The sequence below is a fragment of the Triticum dicoccoides genome, chromosome 2A, assembly GCF_002162155.2.
Source record: "Triticum dicoccoides isolate Atlit2015 ecotype Zavitan chromosome 2A, WEW_v2.0, whole genome shotgun sequence".
NCBI lineage: Eukaryota > Viridiplantae > Streptophyta > Magnoliopsida > Poales > Poaceae > Triticum > Triticum dicoccoides.
In genome coordinates this window covers 368,007,877-368,030,499 of record NC_041382.1, presented here as the reverse complement: position 1 = coordinate 368,030,499, position 22,623 = coordinate 368,007,877, and positions in this window count along the sequence as shown.

The window sequence follows — 22,623 nt, the reverse complement described above, 5'->3', positions numbered from 1 at the left end:
TCTTCGCCAGATCGAATCTGCATCTTATCTAGTTTGTCTTGGAAAGAGGGAGAAAAAGAAGATAAAGAAAAAAAAGAGAGAAAAAAGGAAAGAAAAAAAAAAGAAAAAGAGGGAGAAGAAAAAGAAAAAAAAAGCGTGAGAAAAAAAAGAGAGAAGAAAAAAATTGGATCTATCTAGAATCAATCTCGTACCTGAATTCGGATTGGAATCTGTTTTGCGCACTGTTCAGTAAAACAGGTGTATCTTCCTCATACGAAGTCCGCTTTGGCTCCGTGAGTACTCAAATTGAAGATAGCGACAAGCCGCATCTAAATAGTTGCAGAAGCTTGTTCAATATTTGACACCTCAAAATCGGCTTCTAAATAGGTTTTTTTTCCTCTGAAGTTCGTGAACACAGCTTGTTCCAATTTTTCAGGCCAGTTTTAGAATTCTTTGACTCCTCATATCAACTCGGAATTGAGTGATTCTTTTTGCATTGGAAAGCTTGAGTTAGTAGCATTCTTTGAAAGAATTTATCAGAAAATTGTCTCAAACTTTTCAAGAGGAAAGTTGGAGAGAGAGTTGTTGTATATCCTGCTTGGCAGTTATTTTTCATCATTATCTTCACTGCCGTTGTGATCTTCACTTATATCTTGCTGTCAAGAGCTACTTAGTATCCTTCATTGATGCTAGTTGTGCTATGCCGTGACCTTATTAGTGTTCTAGGCTCGCGTCTCTAGTCCGGTCTAGCCTAGGACCAGCACAGTACCGTCGTTGAGCGTTTATTCAACATTGCATCTTTGAATTGATTATTGCTAATCTTTTGCTACCATATATAGCCAACCCAGCTCCACATATTTCTACACCGTGTATACGTACGCTCCCCTGGCAATCGCTTTACTCAATATTCGGAGTTACTTGACACCGCTGGTTGCCGATCACCGCCTGCTGCATGGTAAGAACTTGTAAGACATTGATATTTGCTTTACTTTGAGCGTTTTACCACCACATCCTAGTAGTTATAGGAACATTATTTTTGGGTTTTGTTTCTTGTTCTACTAATCATGACAGGATCCAGAGTCAATTCATGGGCTTTGTCGATCGCGGGAGACGTGCCACCACCTTTGCAAATACCACAACCGTCACGAGAGGTGCACAAACATCCAAATGCACATGATCAGGTTAATGTATCTATACCACCATTTAATGGCCGTTTTAAACCTGCTTTATATATTGAATGGGAGTTCGACATAAAAAATATATTTGCTTCCCATAATTTCGATGAACATAAAAAGGTTAAGGTTGCGGTTGGTTCTTTCACTGGTTATGCTTTGGTTTGGTGGAGTGAATATTGTCGGTTACACCCTGATTATATACCTACTACTTGGGATGATTTGAAACTTGCCATGCGACATACTTTCGTCCCTGCTTATTATACTCGTGACATGATTAAGAAGTTGCAACACTTAAAACAAGGTAGTGAAACTGTAACAAAATATTATGATGATTTACAAACTACCTTGTTGCATTCCTCTTTAGAAGAAAGTGATAGAGGCAAAGGTGTCCCGTCTTTCGATGAGATGGTGGATTTCGCTTTGGTGGAAGTCGACTTTGACGATCCGACTACGAACGTGCGAGGACGTCGCGCCTTAGCAATCGCTAAACCAACTCCGAGAGGTTATTGACCACGCCGGAGCACGATCAACCTGACCACGAGGGTCTGTTTCCTGCGAGCAAACGAAGAACAAGCAAGAAACTAAGATTGCAATCTGGATATTGCGAATATAAGATGAAAGCTTTGTTGATCAAGGTGGGGTTCTGTGACGCCTTTGTCTGGTCGTTGAACACAAACGAAGTACGCGAAGTTGCAGCTATGGCGAACTTTTAATCTAAACAAAACCCAAAGTCTAAACGATGCCCTAAGGGCTGTATATATGGAGGAAGAGGGGGGAATTTCGTGGCCCTTGGTGGAGGGGTCCGAAATCAACCCTATCTCTTGTTTCCCCACACATACGGACTCTAAAAATAGCCTATACTTATGTATTTCGAAATTACATGGGCCTGGCCCAATAATAAGGTGACGCAGCACCTAAAATAGCCTCGGGACGAAATTTAGGAAGTGGCATCTTGTATATTTCGTCCAAGGCTTCATGCACCCATTATGGTGGCTTCAAAGTCCTGAAATCATCACTTGTAACTCCGTTCTTGTTCCCCTTGCGCATGCCATCATCTCCATGCTTGTTCTTGCTCCAATGTTCATCCTTCTCCAAGCTAGGCCCTTCATTTGTAAGCAAAACAAATGTATCCAATTTAGGCAGCATCATATGCTCATGAACATTAGAATCATTACCAAGAAACGAAAGTACCTGGTAATTTAGTTGGCGTGCACGAGCTCTAGTGATTGGTCCAGTATGTATAGCAGCAGGGGCTGTGGGTGTAACAATTGTATTGATGTCCTCATCATCCTCCCCTTCTTGAAATGAAGTCGTCCTCGACGGAAGTTCATCTTCCTCACCCAAATAAGGCTTCAAATCTGCAATGTTAAAAGTGGGACTAACCCCAAAATCTGCAGGCAGCTCAAGTTTATATGCATTATCATTTATTTTCTCTAACACCTTAAAGAGACCATCAGCACGTGGCATTAGCTTTGATTTGCGCAAATCAGGAAATCTATCCTTACGCAAATGTAACCAAACAAGATCTCCAGGTGCAAACACAACATGTTTTCTACCCTTATCTCCAGCAAGTTTATATTTAGCATTCATACGCTCAATGTTTTCCTTAGTTAACTCATGCATTTTTAAAATCAATTCAGCACGTTGTTTAGCATCAAAATTAACCTTCTCCGAAGATGGAAGAGGCAACAAATCAATAGGTGCACGAGGTAGGAAACCATACACAACTTCAAAAGGGCACGTCTTAGTAGTAGAATGCAATGAACGATTATAAGCAAATTCAATATGAGGCAAGCATTCCTCCCACATTTTCTTATTATTCTTCAAAACAGCCCTAAGCATAGTAGACAACGTTCTATTGACTACTTCAGTTTGTCCATCAGTTTGGGGGTGACAAGTAGTACTAAAAAGCAGTTTAGTCCCCAACTTAGCCCATAAACATCTCCAAAAGTGGCTAAGAAATTTAGTATCACGATCTGAAACAATAGTATTTGGCACACCATGCAAGCGAATAATTTCACGAAAGAACAAATCAGCAACATTAACAGCATCATCGCTTTTATGACATGGTATAAAGTGTGCCATTTTCGAGAATCTATCCACGACAACAAATATGCTATCCCTCCCCTTCTTTGTTCGAGGTAAACCTAAAACAAAGTCCATAGATATAACCTCCCAAGGAACACTAGGTACAGGCAAAGGCATATATAAACCATGAGGATTGAGTCGTGACTTAGCTTTTTGACATGTAGTGCAGCGAGCAATAAAACGCTCAACATCCCGTCTCATCTTTGGCCAAAAGAAATGTGTAGCAAGTACGTCCTCCGTCTTCTTCACGCCAAAGTGTCCCATTAATCCTCCTCCATGCGCCTCCTGCAACAACAAAAGACGAACGGAGCTAGCTGGAATGCATAGCTTGTTAGCACGAAACACAAATCCATCGTTAACGACAAACTTGTTCCACATTCTTCCTTCTTTACAATTCTGCATTACATTTTTAAAATCAGCATCATGCACATATTGATCTTTGATGGTCTCCAAACCAAATATTTTGAAGTCAAGTTGTGAAAGCATAGTATAGCGACGAGACAATGCATCAGCAATAACATTTTCTTTTCCCTTCTTGTGTTTAATGACATAAGGGAAAGTCTCAATGAATTCAACCCATTTAGCATGTCTACGATTCAGTTTAGCTTGACTTTTAATATGTTTCAAAGATTCATGATCAGAATGTATAACAAATTCTTTGGGCCATAAATAATGTTGCCATGTTTCTAAAGTTGGAGTAAAGGAGCATGTGTCAACTTATCTTTCAATACTGTGAAGGCTTCTTCCTGTGCGGTACCCCAAACAAAAGGCACATCCTTCTTTGTAAGCTCGTTGAGAGGTGCAGCAATGGTGCTGAAATCTCTCACAAAACGCCTATAGAATCCAGCGAGGCCAAGAAAACTCCTCACATGTGTGACCGTTTTGGGCTGCGGCCAACTCTCAATAGCTTCAATCTTAGCTTTGTCAACTTCAATTCCCTGTGGAGTAACAACATAGCCAAGAAAAGATACTCGGTCGGTGCAAAAGGTGCACTTCCCAAGGTTACCAAACAAACGTGCATCACGTAGAGCAATAAAAACAGCACGTAAATGTTCCAAATGTTCTTCCAAAGATCTGCTATAAATCAGTATATCATCAAAATAGACTACCACAAATCGTCCAATGAAAGCACGTAAAACTTCGTTCATTAGTCTCATGAAAGTACTAGGCGCATTAGTTAACCCAAAAGGCATGACTAACCACTCATATAATCCAAACTTAGTTTTAAATGCTGTTTTCCATTCATCTCCCAATTTCATACGAATTTGATGGTATCCACTACACAAATCAACTTTGGAGAATATTGTAGAGCCACTCAATTCATCAAGCATATCATCTAGCCTAGGAATAGGATGACGATAACGAATAGTAATATTATTAATGCCTCTACAATCAACACACATATGTGATGTTCCATCCTTTTTCGGCACTAGAATAATAGGAACAGCACAAGGACTAAGGGATTCGCGTATATAACCTTTGTCGAGAAGCTCTTGTACTTGATGCATAATCTCCTTCGTCTCCTCTGGATTGGTACGGTATGGTGCACGGTTTGGCAGTGAAGCACCGGGAATTAAGTCAATCTGATGCTCAATCCCTCGAATAGGCGGTAATCCCGGTGGCACGTCTTGTGGAAAAACGTCAGCGAACTCCTGCAAAATGTTAGTGACAGCAGGAGGCAAAGAGGAAGGCACGTCCTCGAATGAAAATAATGCCTCTTTGCACACAAAAGCATAGCAAACAGATTTGCTGAAATCTAGCTCATCAATATCAGATTTGGTGGCAAATAAACATGCACTTTTCAATTTAATTTCAGAAGCAACACTAGATGGTTTATTATTAGGCTTCATTTGTTGCTCAAATTCTTTTGCCACAATCTGATTTTCACTCTTATTCTTCTCCTGTTGTGCTTTATTAGCTCTATTAATATCATCTTTCAAAATGGAATCAGGAGTCATAGGAAGCAAAGTAATATTTTTATCCTTATGATAGAGGCGGAGGTGTCCCGTCTTTCGATGAGATGGTGGATTTCGCTTTGGTGGAAGTCGACTTTGACGATCCGACTACGAACGTGCGAGGACGTCGCGCCTTAGCAATCGCTAAACCAACTCCGAGAGGTTATTGACCACGCCGGAGCACGATCAACCTGACCACGAGGGTCTGTTTCCTGCGAGCAAACGAAGAACAAGCAAGAAACTAAGATTGCAATCTGGATATTGCGAATATAAGATGAAAGCTTTATTGATCTAGGTGGGGTTCTGTGACGCCTTTGTCTGGTCGTTGAACACAAACGAAGTACGCGAAGTTGCAGCTATGGCGAACTTTTAATCTAAACAAAACCCAAAGTCTAAACGATGCCCTAAGGGCTGTATATATGGAGGAAGAGGGGGGAATTTCGTGGCCCTTGGTGGAGGGGTCCGAAATCAACCCTATCTCTTGTTTCCCCACACATACGGACTCTAAAAATAGCCTATACTTATGTATTTCGAAATTACATGGGCCTGGCCCAATAATAAGGTGACGCAGCACCTAAAATAGCCTCGGGACGAAATTTATGAAGTGGCATCTTGTATATTTCGTCCAAGGCTTCATGCACACATTATGGTGGCTTCAAAGTCCTGAAATCATCACTTGTAACTCCGTTCTTGTTCCCCTTGCGCATGCCATCATCTACATGCTTGTTCTTGCTCCAATGTTCATCCTTCTCCAAGCTAGGCCCTTCATTTGTAAGCAAAACAAATGTATCCAATTTAGGCAGCATCATATTCTCATGAACATTAGAATCATTACCAAGAAACGAAAGTACCTGATAATTTAGTTGGCGTGCACGAGCTCTAGTAATTGGTCCAGTATGTATAGCAGCAGGGGTTGTGGGTGTAACAATTGTATTGATGTCCTCATCATCCTCCCCTTCTTGAAATGAAGTCGTCCTCGACGGAAGTTCATCTTCCTCACCCAAATAAGGCTTCAAATCTGCAATGTTAAAAGTGGGACTAACCCCAAAATCTGCAGGCAGCTCAAGTTTATATGCATTATCATTTATTTTCTCTAACACCTTAAAGGGACCATCAGCACGTGGCATTAACTTTGATTTGCGCAAATCAGGAAATCTATCCTTACGCAAATGTAACCAAACAAGATCTCCAGGTGCAAACACAACATGTTTTCTACCCTTATCTCCAGCAAGTTTATATTTAGCATTCATGCGCTCAATGTTTTCCTTAGTTAACTCATGCATTTTTAAAATCAATTCAGCACGTTGTTTAGCATCGAAATTAACCTTCTCCGAAGATGGAAGCGCCTCCTGCAACAACAAAAGACGAACGGAGCTAGCTGGAATGCATAGCTTGTTAGCACGAAACACAAATCCATCGTTAACAACAAACTTGTTCCACATTCTTCCTTCTTTACAATTATGCATTACATCTTTAAAATCAGCATCATGCACATATTGATCTTTGATGGTCTCCAAACCAAATATTTTGAAGTCAAGTTGTGAAAGCATAGTATAGCGACGAGACAATGCATCAGCAATAACATTTTCCTTTCCCTTCTTGTGTTTAATGACATAAGGGAAAGTCTCAATGAATTCAACCCATTTAGCATGTCTACGATTCAGTTTAGCTTGACTTTTAATATGTTTTAATGATTCATGATCAGAATGTATAACAAATTCTTTGGGCCATAAATAATGTTGCCATGTTTCTAAAGTCCGAACAAGAGCATATAATTCTTTATCATAAGTAGAATAATTCAGACTAGGCCCACTCAATTTTTCAGAAAAGTATGCAACAGGTTTGCCATCTTGTAATAACACACCTCCTAATCCAATTCCACTAGCATCACATTCAAGCTCAAAAGTCTTATTAAAATCAGGAAGTTGGAGTAAAGGAGCATGTGTCAACTTATCTTTCAATACCGTGAAGGCTTCTTCCTGTGCGGTACCCCAAACAAAAGGCACATCCTTCTTTGTAAGCTCGTTGAGAGGTGCAGCAATGGTGCTGAAATCTCTCACAAAACGCCTATAGAATCCAGCGAGGCCAAGAAAACTCCTCACTTGTGTGACCGTTTTGGGCTGCGGCCAACTCTCAATGATAGAGGCAAAGGTGTCCCGTCTTTCGATGAGATGGTGGATTTCGCTTTGGTGGAAGTCGACTTTGACGATCCGACTACGAACGTGTGAGGACGTCGCGCCTTAGCAATCGCTAAACCAACTCCGAGACGTTATTGACCACGCCGGAGCACGATCAACCTGACCACGAGGGTCTGTTTCCTGCGAGCAAACGAAGAACAAGCAAGAAACTAAGATTGCAATCTGGATATTGCGAATATAAGATGAAAGCTTTATTGATCAAGGTGGGGTTCTGTGACGCCTTTGTCTGGTCGTTGAACACAAACGAAGTACGCGAAGTTGCAGCTATGGCGAACTTTTAATCTAAACAAAACCCAAAGTCTAAACGATGCCCTAAGGGCTGTATATATGGAGGAAGAGGGGGGAATTTCGTGGCCCTTGGTGGAGGGGTCCGAAATCAACCCTATCTCTTGTTTCCCCACACATACGGACTCTAAAAATAGCCTATACTTATGTATTTCGAAATTACATGGGCCTGGCCCAATAATAAGGTGACGCAGCACCTAAAATAGCCTCGGGACGAAATTTAGGAAGTGGCATCTTGTATATTTCGTCCAAGGCTTCATGCACCTATTATGGCGGCTTCAAAGTCCTGAAATCATCACTTGTAACTCCGTTCTTGTTCCCCTTGCGCATGCCATCATCTCCATGCTTGTTCTTGCTCCAATGTTCATCCTTCTCCAAGCTAGGCCCTTCATTTGTAAGCAAAGCAAATGTATCCAATTTAGGCAGCATCATATTCTCATGAACATTAGAATCATTACCAAGAAACGAAAGTACCTGGTAATTTAGCTGGCGTGCACGAGCTCTAGTAATTGGTCCAGTATGTATAGCAGCAGGGGCTGTGGGTGTAACAATTGTATTGATGTCCTCATCAGAAAGTGAAGATGATTTTATGGATAGATTTTGGGGAGGATTAAACCGTGATATTCAAGAGATACTAATTCATGAAGAGTGTTATCCTATGGACCATTTGTTTCATCTTGCTTGCAAAGCTGAACAGGAAATAAAACGACGTGTTGGCCACGAGGAGAACAAGCGCACGGTGCACATTCCAAGAGTTGATATGATTGTTCCTTCAACTACTAGGCATACTATGACAACCACATCCGTTGTTGTCAGGACTACATCACCTCCACCATGTGACACATCGCCCCCGAGAGTGGCTACATCATCTGAGTTGATCATAAGAGGTAATGACAAAGGTACTGATCTTCCATCTCTACATGAGAATGATGAATGCCTTGTCAATTTGAATGCACCATCTGATGAGCTACCCACTACTTTGATCACACCACCTATTTTAGAGGACTACGTTGATAATTTGACTTTTCCATGTGATCAAACAACTGAAATACCAACAATTTTGAGTGCACCCATTGAATTAACTATTGATGCAAAAGAACCAATGTTTAATCATTTTGATATGACCTCTAATCTTGGTGATGATTCTGTGTTGAATGACTTATTGCATGTTTGCTTATTTAAGCATGTTGTAGCATGTAAATTTGATGCAAGTACGGTTTATTCACCAATGTTGGGATGGTTTAATGATGAACATTGTCAATCTTTTGAAATGAATAAGAGCTTCACTTATATGTGCAAACTGAGTTGCAATATTTTCATGCCTTCTACTTCTTGTGCTAATTTTTTGGCTTTAGATTTTATGAACTATGCAAGTTACTCATCTATTCAAGTGTCATATATGCAAAAATCAAGGGAAGTAAAAATGGATGACATATACATATACAACATGTACACCTTGTCTCTTTTGTTAGCCACATTTCAGATTAACCAACGCCGAGGACGGCTTTATTTTCAAGAAGGGGAGGATGATGAGGACATGACTACCTTGGATATGACCAAAAATATTGCATATATGCATATTTGTCAGGTGATTTCTAGTGCAAACTATTCAATAATCTATTTATGTTATCCAGAACAAAAATACTTCACACACTTTTGTGTTTTGTCTAATTGCAGGTGTATGGGACATTTGTACAATCCACATATGAAGATAAGGAAGAAAGAGATGTTTATTTGCTGTCCAAAAAGTTCTCTCACGTCACTTTTGGCCCAAGAGAAGATAGAGTCCAAGTCTCTCACGTTCTGGATTCAGATTCGGACTGCACAGACACACCTGACTCAAAACGGACACAAAATTTTCATACAGACTCCGAATTGGGTGATTCTTTTTTTGTTGGAAACTAGATTTCGTGCACTTTCCAACCCAATTGGAATCACCTTCAAATTCGTCCGGAGCGTTGAGTTGTGGACGAAACAATCTGATGCTGCAGCAGAATCCGAGTCAAAGTACAAGTCCAAAGGTGTTACATCACCTCCACTTGGGCCCATTGGCCTTGTACGACCTAGATTTAGTTTTAGGCTGCCTTGGGACGTCCTCCCACCTCCTTGGCCGCCACCCCTTGCTCCTATATAAGTAGATCCATCTAGTAGCTTTTCCTTGGGATTTGTTTAGTTAAAAGTTAGCCATTGCAACTTCGTGTACTTCGTTTGTGTCCAACGACCAGACCAAGACCGCTTCCGGATCCCCACCATTATCAATACCTCATATATATTTGCAATATTCAGATTGCTTTATCATATTCTTGCTCGTTCTTCGATTGCTTGCAGGAATAGACCTTCGTGGTCAGGCTGACCGTGCTTCCGGCATTGTCAGTAACCTTAGGAGATTGGTTTAGCAATTGCTAAGGCGCAACATCGTGCACGTTTGTAGTCGGATCGTCAAAGTCGTCTCCACCAAATCGATAGTTATCATCTCATCGAAAGATCGGGACCCTCGCCTCTATCAGTTTTCCAACAACTCCGTTCTAGCATTTGTTGTAAGCGTGCTCCCTCGAGATCTTGTTTCCCTTCGTTCATCCCATTCCATTCTTACTTTTGTTCCGGAGGCTTTGTGATGTTGCTCTCTTCAACCCATCTTTCCGTTTTGTCAGGATCGTGTTCTTTTCTTGGTTTATCCATTTAACCGGAGTGTTGTGTCCTTTTTCCTCAAGTTCTTTTCGCCTTATCAAGTCTTGCATCTTTTCTCAACCGAAGTGTTGTTCGAATTTGGTCTTCCTTGATCCCCTTCCTTAACCGGCGTGTTTTCAATATATATCTTCCCTTCAACCTCAAGGTTTTCGCAATGTTCTTGGTCCCTCTTTTCTAACGGAGTGTTTTCGACCTTGTTCACCTTCGTTGTATTCTTTTCTTGAATTTGTGCAACCTTTTCAAGGTTCTTTGGTTTCACTCATTTGTCAAAGAAGCAACTTAGTCTTACCTCTTCTCTTTCTCTTCCGTTGTTCCTCCGGTGCCATTCTAGATCTCGGGACGAGATCTTCTCGTAGTGGTGGAGTGTTGTAACGCCCCAAGACCGGAGCTTCAGTTGCCTTCCAGGGTTTCCGGGTTTCATCGTGTGTTTTGTTTGGTCCGCTGCATTTCATCTTTGCATCATTTGCATTGCATCATGTCATTTCTTTTCTTAACTCAACTAAATAAACCGTATGGATCGTCGATCCATTTAAACCGAGGGAATTCACATGGTGATTCTCTTTACAACTTATCCTCTCGATATTTAGAGAGCTATAGTAATTATTCCAATTATGTGGAATTACCTTAACACACTTGCAAAAATCCCAATGCCTTTTATTATTTCAACTCTTGGCCTCTAACTTTGCCACATGTCCTTTCATCATTTTCCGGAGCTCCACCTAATTTCTCAACATTTTTGGGCACTTAGAAAAACCTATCCTAGTTCAAACCTTTTGAATTAAATTCAAAGGAATTTGAATTTAATCTTTCAAACTTGACCTTTTTCTATTTTCCCGGACCGTGCTCATTTTTCTGAGTCCGTGAAAATTATCCCCGTGCCCAAATTCTTCCTCTAACCTTCTCTTCTCTCTTTTCCTTTCTCCTATTTTATTGTCTCTGTTTTTGTTAAGAGTAGAATCAAGAGAGGGAGAGAAGGGAGCCCAGCAGGCCATTTGGGCCCAGCTGGATCTAACCTAGCCCAGGCCGGCCCATCCTTCCCCGCAGCCCACCTAAACCTACTTCCTAACCCTAGGCCCAACGAACCAACCTCCCTCTCCTCACGATCTCCTCTTCCCTCGCGCCGCCAGAGAGACCCGCAGCCCGATCCCCATCTCCCTCGCGCGTGCTCCTCTTCTCGCTCGCTGGCCGCAGCCACTCCTCCCTCGATCCCTCTCCTCCTCTCGCTAGTCTTCTGCCACCGCCACACCCTCTCGCTCGCGCCCGATCCCCCCCGGCAGCCACATTCAGCACCGGCCCTGCTGCCGAGCGACGCCCGCTCTTCGGTCCGGCGTCCCACGATGTCCCCGTCGCCATCGTCCATCCTGTCACCGGAGCCCGGCGCCTCTACCTCGCCTCTGCTCCTGCATGCTTCGCCTCCCCGTGCTCCAGTTGCACCGACGTCCGGGGCTCCGAGTCCTCCACCTCTGTTGTTCGCCCCAAGGTCCAGCGAGGTCACGACCGGACCCAACTTCGGTGCCCCGTCCCCATTGGTGCTGACCTCCACCGCAGGGGCAGCGTGGTCGCTGCCCTGCTTCTGTGTTGTTTGCCAGGTCCCACAGGAGGCCGCGCGAGCCTGCGTTGACCACGTCAGTGTGTGATAGAGGCTAAGGTGTCCCGATGTTTCGATGAGATGGTGGCTATCGTTTTCTGTGGGAGTCGACCTTGATGATCCGACTACGAACGTGCGAGACGTCGCGCCTTAGCAATCGCTAAACCAACTTCCAAGGGTTATTGACCACGCCGGAGCACGATCAACCTGACCACGAGGGTCTGTTTCCTGCGAGCAAACGAAGAACAAGCAAGAAACTGAGATTGCAATCAGGATATTGCGAATATAAGATGAAAGCTTTATTGATCAAGGTGGGGTTCTGTGACGTCTTGGTCTGGTCGTTGGACACAAACGAAGTACGCGAAGTTGCAGCTATGGCGAACTTTTAGTCTAAACAAAACCCCAAAGTCTAAACGACGCCCTAAGGGCTGTATATATGGAGGAAGAGGGGGGGAATTTCGTGGCCCTTGAGGGTGGGGTCCGAAACCAACCCTAACTCTTGTTTCCCCACACATACGGACTCTAAAAATAGCCTATACTTAAGTATTTCGAAATTACATGGGCCTGGCCCATTAATAAGGTGACGCAGCACCTAGAATAGCCTATGGACGAATATTATGAAGTGGCATCTTGTATATTTCATCCAAGGCTTCATGCACTCCTTATGGCGGCTTCAAAGTCCTGAAATCATCACTTGTAACTCCGTTCTTGATCCCCTTGCGCATGCCATCAACTCCATGCGTGTTCTTGCTCCAATGTGCATCCTTCTCCAAGCTAGGCCCTTCATTTGTAAGCAAAACAAATGTATCCAATTTAGGCAGCATCATAATCTCATGAACATTAGAATCATTACCAAGAAACGAAAGTACCTGGTAATTTAATTGGCGTGCGCGAGCTCTAGTAATTGGTCCAGTATATGTAACAGTAGGGGCTGTGGGTGTAACAATGGTATTGATGTCCTCATCATCCTCCCCTTCTTGAAATGAAGTCGTCCTCGATGGAAGCGCATCTTCCTCACCCAAATAAGGCTTCAAATCTGCAATGTTAAAAGTGGGACTAACCCCAAGATCTACAGGTAGCTCAAGTTTATATGCATTATCATTTATTTTCTCTAACACCTTAAAAGGACCATCAGCACGTGGCATTAGCTTTGATTTGCGCAGATTAGGAAATCTATGTTTACGCAAATGTAACCAAACAAGATCTCCAGGCGCAAACACAACATGTTTTCTACCCTTATCTCCAGCAAGTTTATATTTAGCATTCATACGCTCAATGTTTTCCTTAGTTAACTCATGCATTTTTAAAATCAATTCAGCACGTTGTTTAGCATCAAAATTAACCTTCTCCGAAGATGGAAGAGGCAACAAATCAATAGGTGCACGAGGTAGGAAACCATACACAACTTCAACAGGCACATCTTAGTAGTAGAATGCAATGAACGATTATAAGCAAATTCAATATGAGGCAAGTATTCCTCCCACATTTTCTTATTACTCTTCAAAACAGCCCTAAGCATAGTAGACAATGTTCTATTGACTACTTCAGTTTGGCCATCAGTTTGGGGGTGACAAGTAGTACTAAAAAGCAGTTTAGTCCCCAACTTAGCCCATAAACATCTCCAAAAGTGGCTAAGAAATTTAGTATCACGATCTGAAACAATAGTATTTGGCACACCATGCAAGCGAATAATTTCACGAAAGAACAAATCAGCAACATTAACAGCATCATCGCTTTTATGACATTGTATAAAGTGTGCCATTTTCGAGAATCTATCCACGACAACAAATATGCTATCCCTCCCCTTCTTTGTTCGAGGTAAACCTAAAACAAAGTCCATAGATATATCCTCCAAAGGAACACTAGGTACAGGCAAAGGCATATATAAACCATGAGGATTGAGTCGTGACTTAGCTTTTTGACATGTAGTGCAGCGAGCAATAAAACGCTCAACATCCCATCTCATCTTTGGCCAAAAGAAATGTGTAGCAAGTACGTCCTCCGTCTTCTTCACGCCAAAGTGTCCCATTAATCCTCCTCCATGCGCCTCCTGCAACAACAAAAGACGAACGGAGCTAGCTGGAATGCATAGCTTTTTAGCACGAAACACAAATCCATCGTTAACGACAAACTTGTTCCACATCTTCCTTCTTTGCAATTCTGCATTACATCTTTAAAATCAGCATCATGCACATATTGATCTTTGATGGTCTCCAAACCAAATATTTTGAAGTCAAGTTGTGAAAGCATAGTATAGCGACGAGACAATGCATCAGCAATAACATTTTCTTTTCCCTTCTTGTGTTTAATGACATAAGGGAAAGTTTCAATGAATTCAACCCATTTAGCATGTCTACGATTCAGTTTAGCTTGACTTTTAATATGTTTCAAAGATTCATGATCAGAATGTATAACAAATTCTTTGGGCCATAAATAATGTTGCCATGTTTCTAAAGTCCGAACAAGAGCATATAATTCTTTATCATAAGTAGAATAATTCAGACTAGGCCCACTCAATTTTTCAGAAAAGTATGCAACAGGTTTGCCATCTTGTAATAACACACCTCCTAATCCAATTCCACTAGCATCACATTCAAGCTCAAAAGTCTTATTAAAATCAGGAAGTTGGAGTAAAGGAGCATGTGTCAACTTATCTTTCAATACCGAGAAAGCTTCTTCCTGTGCGGTACCCCAAAGAAAAGGCACATCTTTCTTTGTAAGCTCATTGAGAGGTGCAGCAATGGTGCTGAAATCTCTCACAAAACGCCTATAGAATCCAGCGAGTCCAAGAAAACTCCTCACGTGTGTGACCGTTTTGGGCTGCGGCCAACTCTCAATAGCTTCAATCTTGGCTTTATCAACTTCAATTCCCTGTGGAGTAACAACATAGCCAAGAAAAGATACTCGGTCGGTGCAAAAGGTGCACTTCCCGAGGTTACCAAACAAACGTGCATCACGTAAAGCAATAAAAACAGCACGTAAATGTTCCAAATGTTCTTCCAAAGATCTGCTATAAATCAATATGTCATCAAAGTAAACTACCACAAATCGTCCAATGAAAGCACGTAAAACTTCGTTCATTAATCTCATGAAAGTACTAGGTGCATTAGTTAACCCAAAAGGCATGACTAACCACTCATATAATCCAAACTTAGTTTTAAATGCTGTTTTCCATTCATCTCCCAATTTCATACGAATTTGATGGTATCCACTACGCAAATCAACTTTGGAGGATATTGTAGAGCCACTCAATTCATCAAGCATATCATCTAGCCTAGGAATAGGATGACGATAACGAATAGTAATATTATTAATGCCTCTACAATCAACACACATACGTGATGTATGATGAGGACATGACTACCTTGGATATGACCAAAAATATTGCATATATGCATATTTGTCAGGTGATTTCTAGTGTAAACTATTCAATAATCTATTTATGTTATCCAGAACAAAAATACTTCACACACTTTTGTGTTTTGTCTAATTGCAGGTGTATGGGACATTTGTACAATCCACATATAAATATAAGGAAGAAAGAGATGTTTATTTGCTGTCCAAAAAGTTCTCTCACGTCACTTTTGGCCCAAGAGAAGATAGAGTCCAAGTCTCTCACGTTCTGGATTCAGATTCGGACTGCACAGACACACCTGACTCAAAACGCACACAAGTTTTTCATACGGACTCCGAATGGGGTGATTCTTTTTTTGTTGGAAACTAGATTTCGTGCACTTTCCAACCCAATTGGAATCACCTTCAAATTCGTCCGGAGCGTTGAGTTGTGGACGAAACAATCTGATGCTGCAGCAGAATCCGAGTCAAACTACAAGTCCAAAGGTGTTACATCACCTCCACTTGGACCCATTGGCCTTGTACGACCTAGATTTAGTTTTAGGATGCCTTGGGACGTCCTCCCACCTCCTTGGCCGCCACCCCTTGCTCTTATATAAGTAGATCCATCTAGTAGCTTTTCCTTGGGATTTGTTTAGTTAAAAGTTAGCCATTGCAACTTCGTGTACTTCGTTTGTGTCCAACGACCAGACCAAGACCGCTTACGGATCCCCACCTTTATCAATACTTCATATATATTCGCAATATTCAGATTGCTTTTATCATATTCTTGCTCGTTCTTCGATTGCTTGCAGGAATAGACCTTCGTGGTCAGGTTGATCGTGCTCCGGCGTGGTCAATAACCTCAGAAGATTGGTTTAGCGATTGCTAAGGCGCAACGTCGTGCATGTTTGTAGTCGGATCGTCAAAGTCGTCTCCACCAAATCGGTAGTATCATCTCATCGAAAGATCGGGACACCCCGCCTCTATCATTTCTTGGTAATGATTCTAATGTTCATATTCTCATGTAGAGATGGAAGATCAGTACCTTTGTCATTACCTCTTATGATCAACTCAGATGATGTAGCCACTCTCGGGGGCGATGTGTCACATGGTGGAGGTGATGTAGTCCTGACAACAACGGATGTGGTTGTCATAGTATGCCTAGTAGTTGAAGGAACAATCATATCAACTCTTGGAATGTGCACCGTGCGCTTGTTCTCCTCGTGGCCAACACGTCGTTTTATTTCCTGTTCAGCTTTGCAAGCAAGATGAAACAAATGGTCCATAGGATAACACTCTTCATGAATTAGTATCTCTTGAATATCACGGTTTAATCCTCCCCAAAATCTATCCATAAAATCATCTTCACTTTCTTCTAAAGAGGAATGCAACAAGGTAGTTTGTAAATCATCATAATATTTTGTTACAGTTTCACTACCTTGTTTTAAGTGTTGCAACATCTCTTTCTTCCTTATATTTATATGTGGATTGTACAAATGTCCCATACACCTGCAATTAGACAAAACACAAAAGTGTGTGAAGTATTTTTGTTCTGGATAACATAAATAGATTATTGAATAGTTTACACTAGAAATCACCTGACAAATATGCATATATGCAATATTTTTGGTCATATCCAAGGTAGTCATGTCCTCATCAATGTACCATCCTTTTTCGGCACTAGAATAATAGGAACAGCACAAGGACTAAGGGATTCGCGTATATAACCTTTGTCGAGAAGCTCTTGTACTTGACGCATAATCTCCTTCGTCTCCTCTGGATTGGTACGGTATGGTGCACGGTTTGGCAGTGAAGCACCGGGAATTAAGTCAATCTGATGCTCAATCCCTCGAATAGGCGGTAATCCCGGTGGCACGTCTTGTGGAAAGACGTCAGCGAACTCCTGCAAAATGTTAGTGACAGCAGGAGGCAAAGAGGAAGGCACGTCCTCAAATGAAAATAATGCATCTTTGCACACAAAAGCATAGCAAACAGATTTGCTGAAATCTAGCTCGGCAAATAAACATGCACTTTTCAATTTAATTTCAGAAGCAACACTAGATGGTTTATTATTAGGCTTCATTTGTTGCTCAAATTCTTTTGCCACAATCTGATTTTCACTCTTATTCTTCTCCTGTTTTGCTTTATTAGCTCTATTAATATCATCTTTCAAAATGGAATCAGGAGTCATAGGAAGCAAAGTAATATTTTTATCCTTATGAACAAGAGTATAGTGCTTGTTTCTACCATGGTGTACAGAGTTTTTATCAAATTGCCATGGTCTACCAAGTAATAAGGAACATGCTTGCATAGGTACCACATCACAATCAACATAATCAGCATATGTAGAGATACTAAAATGCACACGAACAGTACGTGTTACCTTAACCTTGCCGCTGTTGTTGAACCATTGGATGTAGTAAGGATGTGGATGTGGTCTTGTCGTGAGAGAAAGCTTCTCCACCATCTCCATGCTAGCCAAGTTGTTGCAGCTCCCTCCGTCTATTATGACGCGCACAGAACGTTCCTTCACAACTCCCTTGGTATGGAACAAATTGTGCCACTGATTTTGCTCAGCTTGTGTGACCTGCACACTCAAAACACGTTGAGCAACTAAACATTCATATCTGTCAGCGTCTTCAGGAGCCATGTATTGCGTCTCAAGATCAGAATCATCTCCACCATGTTCTTCATGGGTAATAAGAGCCAAAGTCTCCTCGTCATAGTCACTAGCGGACTCATATCCACCATCCGCAGTAGCAATCATCACACACGGAGATTTGCATTCTCTCGCATAATGACCTCCTCCCTTACAACGACGACAAATAATATCACTTGTGTGCCCTGTTGATGCCATGGAAGAAGAAGAACTCTGTGCAGGCCCGGCAGGTGCGCTCTTGGCAGATAATGGTGGTTGTGCCTGTTTTCTTGTATCACGACTGGAGGAGGCACCTGATTGAGGTGCTGGTGCAGTTGAAGCAGAAGATGCACGCGGTGTCCATGATGAAGGTCGGCCTGCAGAAAAGTTAGATCGCGCCAATGCTTGTCGATCCTGCACTTCACGTTCAGCTTTACAAGCAAGATGGAATAAACGAGTGATATTAGTATACTCCTTATAGTCTAGAATGGTCTGAATCTCTCTATTTAATCCACCCAGAAAACGTGCAAGGATAGCTTCATCTCCTCAACAATACCACATCTAATCATGCCAGTTTGTAATTCCTGATAATATTCTTCTACAGAATTTTTCCCTTGTCTTAAATGCTGCAATTTTTGAAGCAACTCACGTTGATAATATGGTGGAACCCAACGCGTACGCATAGCAGTTTTCAAAGCAGCCCAAGTAGTTGGAATAGGATATAATCTACAATGTTCAGACCACCATACACATGCAAAACTAGTGAAAGCACAAACAGCAGCAGCAACCCGTCTCTCCTCGGGATATTGTAAACATGTAAAACGTTGTTCAGTTTCTAACTCCCAAGTAAGATATATATCAGGAACATATCTACCCTCAAATGGTGGAATATTCAATTTCAGTTTAGGAATATGCACATCATCTTGTACCTGAGGTGGTGGTGCAGGCCTACCATTACGAATATATACCTGAGGTCGACCTGCTGGTGGTGGTGCTGGTGGGTGCACGTAGTTCTGATTTTGATCAACCTCATCCTCATAATCGCCCGCATACTCATCATCCTCCTGGGTACGAGATCTAGACTATAAGGGGAACCTCCACGTCGCGAAACAGACCTTCGCCGAGCGAGCCGTGTTCCTCTTGCGTTTGGCCAAACTGTTGGTGCTGCTGTTGATACTTCTGTGGCTCCTGCTGCTGATGCGGAGGAGCATGATTATGTGGGAGATTATGAGGATGAGGTTGATCAAAATCAGCACTACGTGCAGCCACCTACACCACCACCACCAGGTCGACCTCAGGTATATATTCGTAATGGTAGGCCTGCACCACCACCTCAGGTACGAGATGATGTGCATATTCCTAAACTGAAATTGAATATTCCACCATTTGAGGGTAGATATGTTCCTGATATATATCTTACTTGGGAGTTAGAAACTGAACAACGATTTACATGTTTACAATATCCTGAGGAGAGACGGGTTGCTGCTGTTGTTTGTGCTTTCACTAGTTTTGCATGTGTATGGTGGTCTGAACATTGTAGATTATATCCTATTCCAACTACTTGGGCTGCTTTGAAAACTGCTATGCGTACGCGTTGGGTTCCACCATATTATCAACGTGAGTTGCTTCAAAAATTGCAGCGTTTAAGACAAGGGAAAAATTCTGTAGAAGAATATTATCAGGAATTACAAACTGGCATGATTAGATGTGGTATTGTTGAGGAGAATGAAGGTATGCTTGCACGTTTTCTGGGTGGATTAAATAGAGAGATTCAGACCATTCTAGACTATAAGGAGTATACTAATATCACTCTTTTATTCCATCTTGCTTGTAAAGCTGAACGTGAAGTGCAGGATCGACAAGCATTGGCGCGAACTAACTTTTCTGCAGGCCGACCTTCATCATGGACACCGCGTGCGTCTTCTACTTCAACTGCACCAGCACCTCAATCAGGTGCCTCCTCCAGTCGTGATACAAGAAAACAGGCACAACCACCATCAGTTGCAGATTTGAAGCCTTATTTGGGTGAGGAAGATGAACTTCCGTCGAGGACGACTTCATTTCAAGAAGGGGAGGATGATGAGGACATCAATACAATTGTTACACCCACAGCCCCTGCTGCTATACATACTGGACCAATTACTAGAGCTCGTGCACGCCAACTAAATTACCAGGTACTTTCGTTTCTTGGTAATGATTCTAATGTTTATGAGAATATGATGCTGCCTAAATTGGATACATTTGTTTTGCTTACAAATGAAGGGCCTAGCTTGGAGAAGGATGAACATTGGAGCAAGAACAAGCATGGAGATGATGGCATGCGCAAGGGAAACAAGAACGGAGTTACAAGTGATGATTTCAGGACTTTGAAGCCACCATAATGGGTGCATGAAGCCTTGGACGAAATATACAAGATGCCACTTCATAAATTTCGTCCCGAGGCTATTTTAGGTGCTGTGTCACCTTATTATTGGGCCAGGCCCATGTAATTTCGAAATACATAAGTATAGGCTATTTTTAGAGTCCGTATGTGTGGGGAAACAAGAGATAGGGTTGATTTCGGACCCCTCCACCAAGGGCCACGAAATTCCCCCCCTCTTCCTCCATATATACAGCCCTTAGGGCATCGTTTAGACTTTGGGTTTTGTTTAGATTAAAAGTTTGCCATAGCTGCAACTTCGCGTACTTCGTTTGTGTTCAACGACCAGACAAAGGCGTCATAGAACCCCACCTTGATCAATAAAGCTTTCATCTTATATTCACAATATCCAGATTGCAATCTCAGTTTCTTGCTTGTTCTTCGTTTGCTCGCAGGAAACAGACCCTCGTGGTCAGGTTGATCGTGCTCCGGCGTGGTCAATAACCTCTCGGAGTTGGTTTAGCGATTGCTAAGGCGCGACGTCCTCGCACGTTCGTAGTCGGATCGTCAAAGTCGACTTCCACCAAAGCGAAATCCACCATCTCATCGAAAGACGGGACACCTTAGCCTCTATCATAGCCTATACTTATGTATTTCGAAATTACATGGGCCTGGCCCAATAATAAGGTGACGCAGCACCTAAAATAGCCTCGGGACGAAATTTGTGAAGTGGCATCTTGTATATTTCGTCCAAGGCTTCATGCACCCATTATGGTGGCTTCAAAGTCCTGAAATCATCACTTGTAACTCCGTTCTTGTTCCCCTTGCGCATGCCATCATCTCCATGCTTGTTCTTGCTCCAATGTTCATCCTTCTCCAAGCTAGGCCCTTCATTTGTAAGCAAAACAAATGTATCCAATTTAGGCAGCATCATATTCTCATGAACATTAGAATCATTACCAAGAAACGAAAGTACCTGGTAATTTAGTTGGCGTGCATGAGCTATAGTAATAGGTCCAGTATGTATAGCAGCAGGGGCTGTGGGTATAACAATTGTATTGATGTCCTCATCATCCTCCCCTTCTTGAAATGAAGTCGTCCTCGACGGAAACTCATCTTCCTCACCCAAATAAGGCTTCAAATCTGCAATGTTAAAAGTGGGACTAACCCCAAAATCTGCAGGCAGCTCAAGTTTATATGCATTATCATTTATTTTCTCTAACACCTTAAAGGGACCATCAGCACGTGGCATTAACTTTGATTTGCGCAAATCAGGAAATCTATCCTTACGCAAATGTAACCAAACAAGATCTCAAGGTGCAAACACAACATGTTTTCTACCCTTATCTCCAGCAAGTTTATGTTTAGCATTCATGCGCTCAATGTTTTCCTTAGTTAACTCATGCATTTTTAAAATCAATTCAGCACGTTGTTTAGCATCAAAATTAACCTTCTCCGAAGATGGAAGAGGCAACAAATCAATAGGTGCATGAGGTAGGAAACATACACAACTTCAAAAGGGCACATCTTAGTAGTAGAATGCAATGAACGATTATAAGCAAATTCAATATGAGGCAAGCATTCCTCCCACATTTTCTTATTATTCTTCAAAACATCCCTAAGCATAGTAGACAACGTTCTATTGACTACTTCAGTTTGTCCATCAATTTGGGGGTGACAAGTAGTACTAAAAAGCAGTTTAGTCCCCAACTTAGCCCATAAACATCTCCAAAAGTGGCTAAGAAATTTAGTATCACGATCTGAAACAATAGTAGTTGGCACACCATGCAAGCGAATAATTTCACGAAAGAACAAATCAGCAACATTAATAGCATCATCGCTTTTATGACATGGTATAAAGTGTGCCATTTTCGAGAATCTATCCACGACAACAAATATGCTATCCCTCCCCTTCTTTGTTCGAGGTAAACCTAAAACAAAGTCCATAGATATATCCTCCCAAGGAACACTAGGTACAGGCAAAGGCATATATAAACCATGAGGATTGAGTCGTGACTTAGCTTTTTGACATGTAGTGCAGCGAGCAATAAAAGGCTCAACATCCCGTCTCATCTTTGGCCAAAAGAAATGTGTAGCAAGTACGTCCTCCGTCTTCTTCACACCAAAGTGTCCCATTAATCCTCCTCCATGCGCCTCCTGCAACAACAAAAGACGAACGGAGCTAGCTGGAATGCATAGCTTGTTAGCACGAAACACAAATCCATCGTTAACAACAAACTTGTTCCACATTGTTCCTTCTTTACAATTCTGCATTACATCTTTAAAATCAGCATCATGCACATATTGATCTTTGATGGTCTCTAAACCAAATAT